This window comes from Stylophora pistillata, chromosome 1, assembly GCF_964205215.1.
Source record: "Stylophora pistillata chromosome 1, jaStyPist1.2, whole genome shotgun sequence".
NCBI classification, from domain to species: domain Eukaryota; kingdom Metazoa; phylum Cnidaria; class Anthozoa; order Scleractinia; family Pocilloporidae; genus Stylophora; species Stylophora pistillata.
In genome coordinates, this window is record NC_142519.1 from 28,623,611 (window position 1) to 28,631,360 (window position 7,750).

Sequence of the window (7,750 nt, forward strand, 5' to 3'; positions counted from 1 at the left end):
CTTAGCTGGATTGCTTCGTTAATATCTTTTGCACGTTAAGTAATCTTTTTAGGTTGGATTGTTTCCTTAGTATCTAGTTCACTCTTAGTAATCTATTTAGTTGGATTGTTTCATTAATATCTCGCTTGGTTTTCGTAAAATCCTTAGTTGGATGTTTTTGTTAGTATTTCGCACACTTTTAGTAATCTATTAAGTTCGATTGTTTTGCTAGTATCTAGTGCACTCTGGGTAATCTCCTTAGATGGATTGTTTCGTTAGTGTCTACTACACTCTTCGTTAGTATCTAGTCCATTTTTACTAATTTCTTTAGTTGTATTGTTTTTTTAGTATCTCGGGCTCTTTATTTAACTTTCTTTAGTTGGATTGTTTTGTTACTGTCTCGTGCATTCTTAGTAATCTTTTGAGTTAAATTGTTTTTTTAGTGTCTCCCCCACTCGTACTGTCTTTAGTTGGATTTTTTGTTTGTATCTTGTACATTCTTTGAAATCTCTTTAGTTAGAATATTTTGTTAGTATCTTGTTCACTCCTAGTAATCTCTTTACTCGGATTATTTCATTTATTTAGTAGGATTGTTTTGTTGATATCTAGTGCAGTCTTAGTAATATTTGTTAGTTGGATTTTTTTGTTAGTATATCGCTCGCTGTTCGTAATATCTTAGTTGGATTGTTTTGTTAGTATCTAGAGCACTATTAGTAATCTTTTAAGTTGGATTGCACTCTGGGTAATCTTAGCTGGAATGTTTCGTTAGTGTCTATTACACTCTTAGTAATCTCAGCTCCTTAGTTGGATTGTTACGTTAGTATCTAGTGCGCTCTTAGTAACCTCTTTAGGTTGATTGTTTCGTTAGTGTCTAGTGCACTCTTACTTATCTCTTTAGTTGGATTGTTTCGTTATAATTTAGTCCATTTTAACTCATTTGTTTAGTCGGATGGTTTTGTTAGTATCTCGAACACCTTTTGTAATCTCGTATGTTGCATTGTTTTGTTAGTATCAAGTGCACTCTTAGAAATCTTCTTTGGTTGGATTTTTTCGCTACTATCTCGCGCATTCTTTGGAGGAAAAGTTGGATTGTTTTGTTAGTATCTAGTGGACTCTTGGAAATCTCTTTAGTTGAATTGTTTGGTTAGTATCTAGTGCACTCGCAGTAATCTCTTTAGTTGCATTGTTACGTTAGTATCTAGTGCACTCTTCGTAATCTCTTGTTTCGTTAGCGTCTAGTGCACTCTTAGTTGTGTCTTTAGTTGGATTGTTTCGTTAGTGTCTAGTCCATTTTAACTAATTTTTTTTTAGTTGGATTGTTTCGTGAGTATCAAGTGCACCCTTAATAATCTCGTTGGTTGGATTGTTTCGTTATTATCTTGATTTCTCTTGGTAATATCTTTAGACGGATTGCTCTGTTAGTATCTTGCGCACTGTTTGTAATCTTTTAAGTTGGATTGTTTCGTTAGTAATCCCTTTAGTTGGATTGGTTTGCTAGTATCTAGCGCACTCTTAGTAATCATCTTAGTTGGATTTTTTTGTTAGAATCTAGTGCATTTTTTGTAGTCTCTTTAGTTGGATTGTCTCGTTAGTATCTAATGCAATCTTAGTAATCTCATTACTTGGATTTTTTCGGTGGTATCCAGTGCACTCTAAGTAATATTTTTAGTTTGATTGTTTTGTTCATATCTTATGCGCTTTTATAGTAATCCCTAAAGTTTGATTCTTTCGTTTGTATCTAGAGAACTCTTAGTAATCTCATAAGTTTTTTTCTGTCGTTAGTATCTAGTGCACTCTTAGTAATCTTCTTAGTTGGATTGTTTTGTTGGAATCTGGTGCATTTTTGTGATCTCTTCAGTTGGATTGTTTTGTTAATATCAAGTGCACTCGTAATAATCCCATTAGTTAGGTTTTTTATCGTTTGTATCTAGAGCACTCGGTGTAATATCCTGGGTAGGACTTATCTTTTGTATCTAATGTACTCTTAGTAATATCCTTTATTGGATTGTTTTGTTGGTATCTCACGCACTTTTCGTTACATTTTTTCGTTAGTGTTTAGTGCAATCTTAGTAATCTCTTCAGTTGGATTGTTTCCTTACTATCTAGTGCACTGTCAGTAATCTTATTTAGTTGGATTGTTTCGTTAGTATCTCGCGAACTCTTACGGTAATTTCTTTATTTTGATTTTTTTATGTATCTAGTTTACTCTTACTGATATCTTCGTCGGATTGTTTCGTTAGTATCTTGCTCACTTATTGTGATATCCTTAGTTGGATTGTTTTGGTAGTATGTCGTTCAATTTTAGTAAACTTTTATGTTGGAATTTTTCGTTAGAATCTAGTGCATTTTTTGTGATCAATTTAGTTGCATTGTTGCGTTGCTATAGTGCACTTTTAGTAACCTCATTAGTTGGTATCCACTACCTTCTTTGTAATATCTTAAATTGGATTTCTCTTTAGTATCTAGTGCACTCTTAGTAATTTTTTAACTTGGACTGATTCGTTACTATCTTTTGCCTTCTTGATAGTCTCTATAGTTTTGATTGTTTTTGTTAGTTTTTCCCCCACTCTTATTAATCTTTGTAGCTGGATTGTAGTGTTAGTAAATCGCGCACTCCTAGTAATCTCTTTTGTTGGATTGTTCAATTAGTATCTAGTGCACTCCTAGTAATCTCCTTAGTTGGATCATCTTTCGTTAGTATCTCGCTCGCTCTTTGTAACATCCTTAGATGGATTGTTTTCTTATTATTTCGTGCACTTCTGGTAACCATCTTAGTTGGATTGTTTTGTTAGTGACTACTGCATTTTTAGTAATCTCCTTAGTTGGATTGTTTAGTTAATTTTTAGTTGACTGTAATATCTTTAGTTGGATTGTTTCGTCAGTATTTCGCGCACTTCTAGGTATCACTTTTGTTCGATTTTTTCGTTAGTATCTAGCGCACTCTTAGTAATCTCTTTAGTTGGATCGTTTTCTCAGTATCTATTGCACTCTTAGTACTCTTCTTAGTTGGACTGTTTCGTTAGTTTCAAGTGCACTCATAGTAATCTCTTCATTTGGATGATTTCGTTCATATCTAAGTACCTTAGTAATATTCTTAGTTGAAATGTTTCGTTTGTATCTGGTGCACTTTTGGTAATCTCGGTAGTTGGATTGTGTCGTTAGTATCTAGTGCACTTTTTAATAGTCTCTTTAGTTGGATTGTTTAGATAGTATCTCGCGTAATCTTACAAATCACTATAGTTGGATTTTCTCGTTAGAAAGTCTTAGATTCTTACTAATTTTTTGTTGGTTTGTCTCGTTAGTATGTAATACACGCTTAGTAATCTCTTTAGTTGGATCTTTTCGTTAGAATCTCGGACGTATCATTTTATGAGTACTATATGGATATGTTATATGAAATTAATGATTGCATATCTGAACCAAATACAATTTTGAAAAAAAGACATCTTTTTTCACGTAAACTTGGCTCGCGGAAAAGATGCTTTGATTACTGACGTATAAAGGTATACCTGAAGTTTCCATTGCAAAAAATGTTATCCTCTCCGAAAACGAAAAGGTTAATTCAACTCAAGTAACGTTTGTAAAACTCATTTTTAAAATATGAAAAGTAGCCTAGTTGGTTACCATAATGTCATTGATTTCTTTTCCTGTAAGAATTTAAATGATTCGTTCGCTGCGCGTGGTGAAGATCTAACGGATTTGAAGCAAGAGCAATTGTGGTAGGTTACCAATATCTTTATAATGTGTACTTGTTGACTGAGTAAGTAGACCGGATGGAAAAATATTCAGCTCGAGGTCGCGACGCACAGACCGAGCGCAGCGACCTTGTTGCTTTTCCACTCCGACCCTCCTCACGTGATCACAAAGGGATTTAAATAATGTTTTTCAATAAAAGCGCGCGGTAGCCGTACGGGTCATATGTACTTATTGACTGATTGGGAGGGCCAGACGGGAAATATTTGGCTCTCGGTCATGACGTGCCTCATGACCGAGAGCCAAATATTTTCCCGTCCGGTCCGACCAAACTCAGTGAGCAAGCATTTAAGTAAGCATTTTATCATATGATCACTAGGTGTTGAAAATTTTAATTTAAATAGGACGCGATAGAAGGGCACACGCAGCTACACGAGCACAAAAAGAATTCTGGAATTACAGCTCCTCCTTTAATTTTTATTTTAGTAAATTGCCGTCAAATCGTGCAATTCTACAGTAATAACAGAAGAGACAAGTATACGTGGCGTGATTTGTTTGTGATGTGTGCCCCTCCCTGAGTGTACCAACAAGTTTGTCTGGGAGTGTAGCTCTGAATGAGTCATTATGTTGTATTCTTGCACAAAACACTTTGCTATCACAGGAACTCTTAACTCTCTTCTATGTCTTGTTTTTTTTATTCCCTTATTTTTCCAGCATTCATTCTCTATATCATTCAGATTACTAAACATAGGGGCTCAAACGAAGGTTTTCTTTTTCTCTTCTTCTCTTCAGAACAGCATCAAGCATAGACAGAAAACAAATTTTGATGTCAAGAAATGTGGAAAGGAAAGAGAAAAGGAAAGCATACGATAAGGTTGGTAAATTGTTCAGTTTAGCATTTATTTAAGATTGTAAGTTTGGTCACGCAAGATATCTTTACTTGGATTCAGCGAATGCTTTCACTTTCAAATTGGCCAAAGTCAGTGCACAAATGTACAACGTCGTGGCACTCACGGAGTTTTGTCTATCCGAACATTAATTGATCTTTGTCATTCACAGTATAAAGTACTTACTTCAAGATAAATATACATATAGTCACGATACCTTTGTTGTATTTTTCTCTACAGGAGAACATCAAGTATAGAATAAGGACTTTTCAGGATAGATAATTTTAAGGAAGGAACGAAAACCTGGAAAATCTGTTACAAGGTTAGTTTCTTAAATTTAGATCAAATGAAAGACTGCAATTCGAAAATGAAAGAAAAATTAATTTGTTATTTTCAATCTTTGATTTCTTCTACCTCTGTGTGATTACCGTAACAGTGATTTGCAGTAGTTTACCGCACTTTAACTGTGATAGAACAGTGAAACAGATAAGCTAGTTATGCACCAGTTTTGTTACAAGGTTAAAGACCGATAGTCAAAGTTATCAAAAGAAATTTCAGTGACTAAAAATTGTCTATAAAGAGTGTAGTGGCTCTAATTGAATTTTGTCTAACATGATATTGATATAGTGTTAATTACTTAGAATTACTCACAATTTTAAGTAATTAACACAAGATAGGTGAGCACGTATTCATAATATATTTCTTTTCTTTCTCTTCAGGACAGCATCAAGCATAGGACAAGTGCGCCTAGAAATCAAGAAATTCAAGGGAAGAAAGGAAAACAGAATACGTTCCAACAAGGTTAGTTCTCGGTTCTTTTTTACAACAAATTATCTATCTGGGCTTTTGAGTCTGGTCCGCAAAGAATGCTAAAACCTGGATTTACGGATGTCTGTTGTTCAATCTAAGCAAAGTCAAAAACGAGTGAAACTAGAAACATGAAAATTCACAGAACTGTTGAACTGTTGGTTAATGAAAACAGCCGTTATTTGAGGCAAAACACTTGTGTCAGAGTAATTAGTAATATCCATGCACCGTTCAATTTAAAAGTCTCTAACAAGTTTAAATACCTTCATAACTTCAAATCAAGATTTTTTTTACAAAATTGTAACTCTGCATCTCAATTCAATTAACATCGTAGATAAAAGCATTGTTCTCGAGTGTCTTGGCTCCAAAGGCTAAGAAAAATATTAACTGTGCTCTCTCGAACTTTGTCCAAAATATTTTGAGATCTGTTATAAGGTCATTGATCTGGTAATTTGTGAAAAAAACATATCTTTTTTCTTGGTCAAAAAACGCTTTGAAGTCCAATAGTCAAGTTTGTAGAAGCAATCAGCCTTTAAGACCAGTCTAACAACAGTTTTTGAGCTTTAAATAGTGATGTTTCCCATAGTTTTATTCTAGGATCCTTGTAGAGAGCTCTTTGAAATCAATGTTGAAATTTGATGTTGAACCAGGGTTTTAAATTTACCAAATATGAATTTTTTCACTGAATTCTATAAACACCTTAGAGCCTAATTCTCAAGTGCCCTAGCTCTTGTGGCTAAAAAAAAATTCATTATGCTTCAAAACTTATATTTTGAATTTTTTTTCTGGAATTTTTTAAAGTTTCTGATGAGTTTAATGCTCTGGTAATTTTTGATTAGTAAGAATTTTTTTACTTAATCAGTGAAAGCTTTGATGCCTAAAAGTATCTCTTGGGGCATGTCTAAACCAAATTCAATATGCTTCAAACAGTGAAAATGTCAGTCCCAAAGTTATTTGTTCTAGTGATCTATTGGAGAGCTTTGATCAATTTAATGCTCTGATACTTTAGAAATGGTTCAAATATCTTATCTTTTGAGGTTATCATCGACAATATCCATTATGCTCCAAAGCTTGGTTTGTCTTGAGCACTTTCTGGATTTAATTTGTGTACATCTGTGAGAAGTTTAATGATCTGATAATTTTGAAAAAGTCAGAACTCTTGCACTCAATCGATGAAAGCTTTCAAACCTAAAAATGAAATTTGTTTGCTGTTAGCTCGTTAGACTAGTTTAAACCGAATCCAGCATATTTAAACTTTGATATTTTTCAACGTTTCTTTTCTCTAGGATCCTTTTCGAGAAAAGTTATCCACTATGATAACTTTTAAAAAGGCTTTTTCATTTATTAAATAAGGACTTTTTCACCTGATTCAATAATTACTTTTGAGCTTTAATCTTGAGTGGATTTAATTTAAAATAAAAATGCAAAACAGAATGTTTCTGAAGCTTTTCCTAGAGTACTTTTTTCTAGATTTCTGACAGGTTAAATGCTCCAATAATGTTGTAAAATTAGATATGTTTTTATTTACTTCAACAACACCTCAAGCCTAATTATCACTTTTGAAAGCTCCTGAGATTTACTGGCTCTTTTCACCCTAAAATCAGTATGCATATTCTTGATACTGTTCTCTATACATTTCCTTTGGTACTACCGGGGAGAATTCGTTTAACAATCAAAGCTTCTCAGGGTGGCAATCATTTTCTTTGTTTTTTTTGTTTTTTTACCTTTACATTTGTTTCAAGTGTGATATTGTAAAAGAAATTAGAAGCCATTTACTCTCAAGGGTTAAAGGACAAAAACAAGTTAAATATGCTCAAGGTGCTAATGTTGTTTTTGCCCAAATCCTTTCCTGGGATTCTATTTTACATTGCCGATAAGTTAATGAATCTGATAATTTTGTAACAACAGATATTAAACTATTTCAAGTATTAAATACACATATTAAAGCATATTTCTCTAATCTCTTTACTCTTAAGGCTAAAAACGAAATTCAGTGTGTCCCGAACCAAATTAGACCTTTTTCTATCAACACAATAATACCATAGAGAAATATTTCAAATATCAAGATCAGAGTTTTTTTGCTATTCAGTTCAGGATAAGCACAATGATAAATGCTTAAACAATTTTGTGAGAGTTGCTTGAAATTAAATTTTGTTCTAGAGTTCTATGCCTAAAAATCAGATATATTTTTTTCAAAATTAGAACCTGGAGCCTACATGCCGCTGTGAAATGTCTCTTGAGGCTAACACCAAACTCAGCATTCCTCAAAATTGGATATTCCTACATTAAACACACTGTTTATTTTATCGGTTGAAACGTGGAAGCTTACGGCTGTCAACTGCCTTAGCTTTTAAGGGTAAAAACAGACTTACAATGCTCAAAAC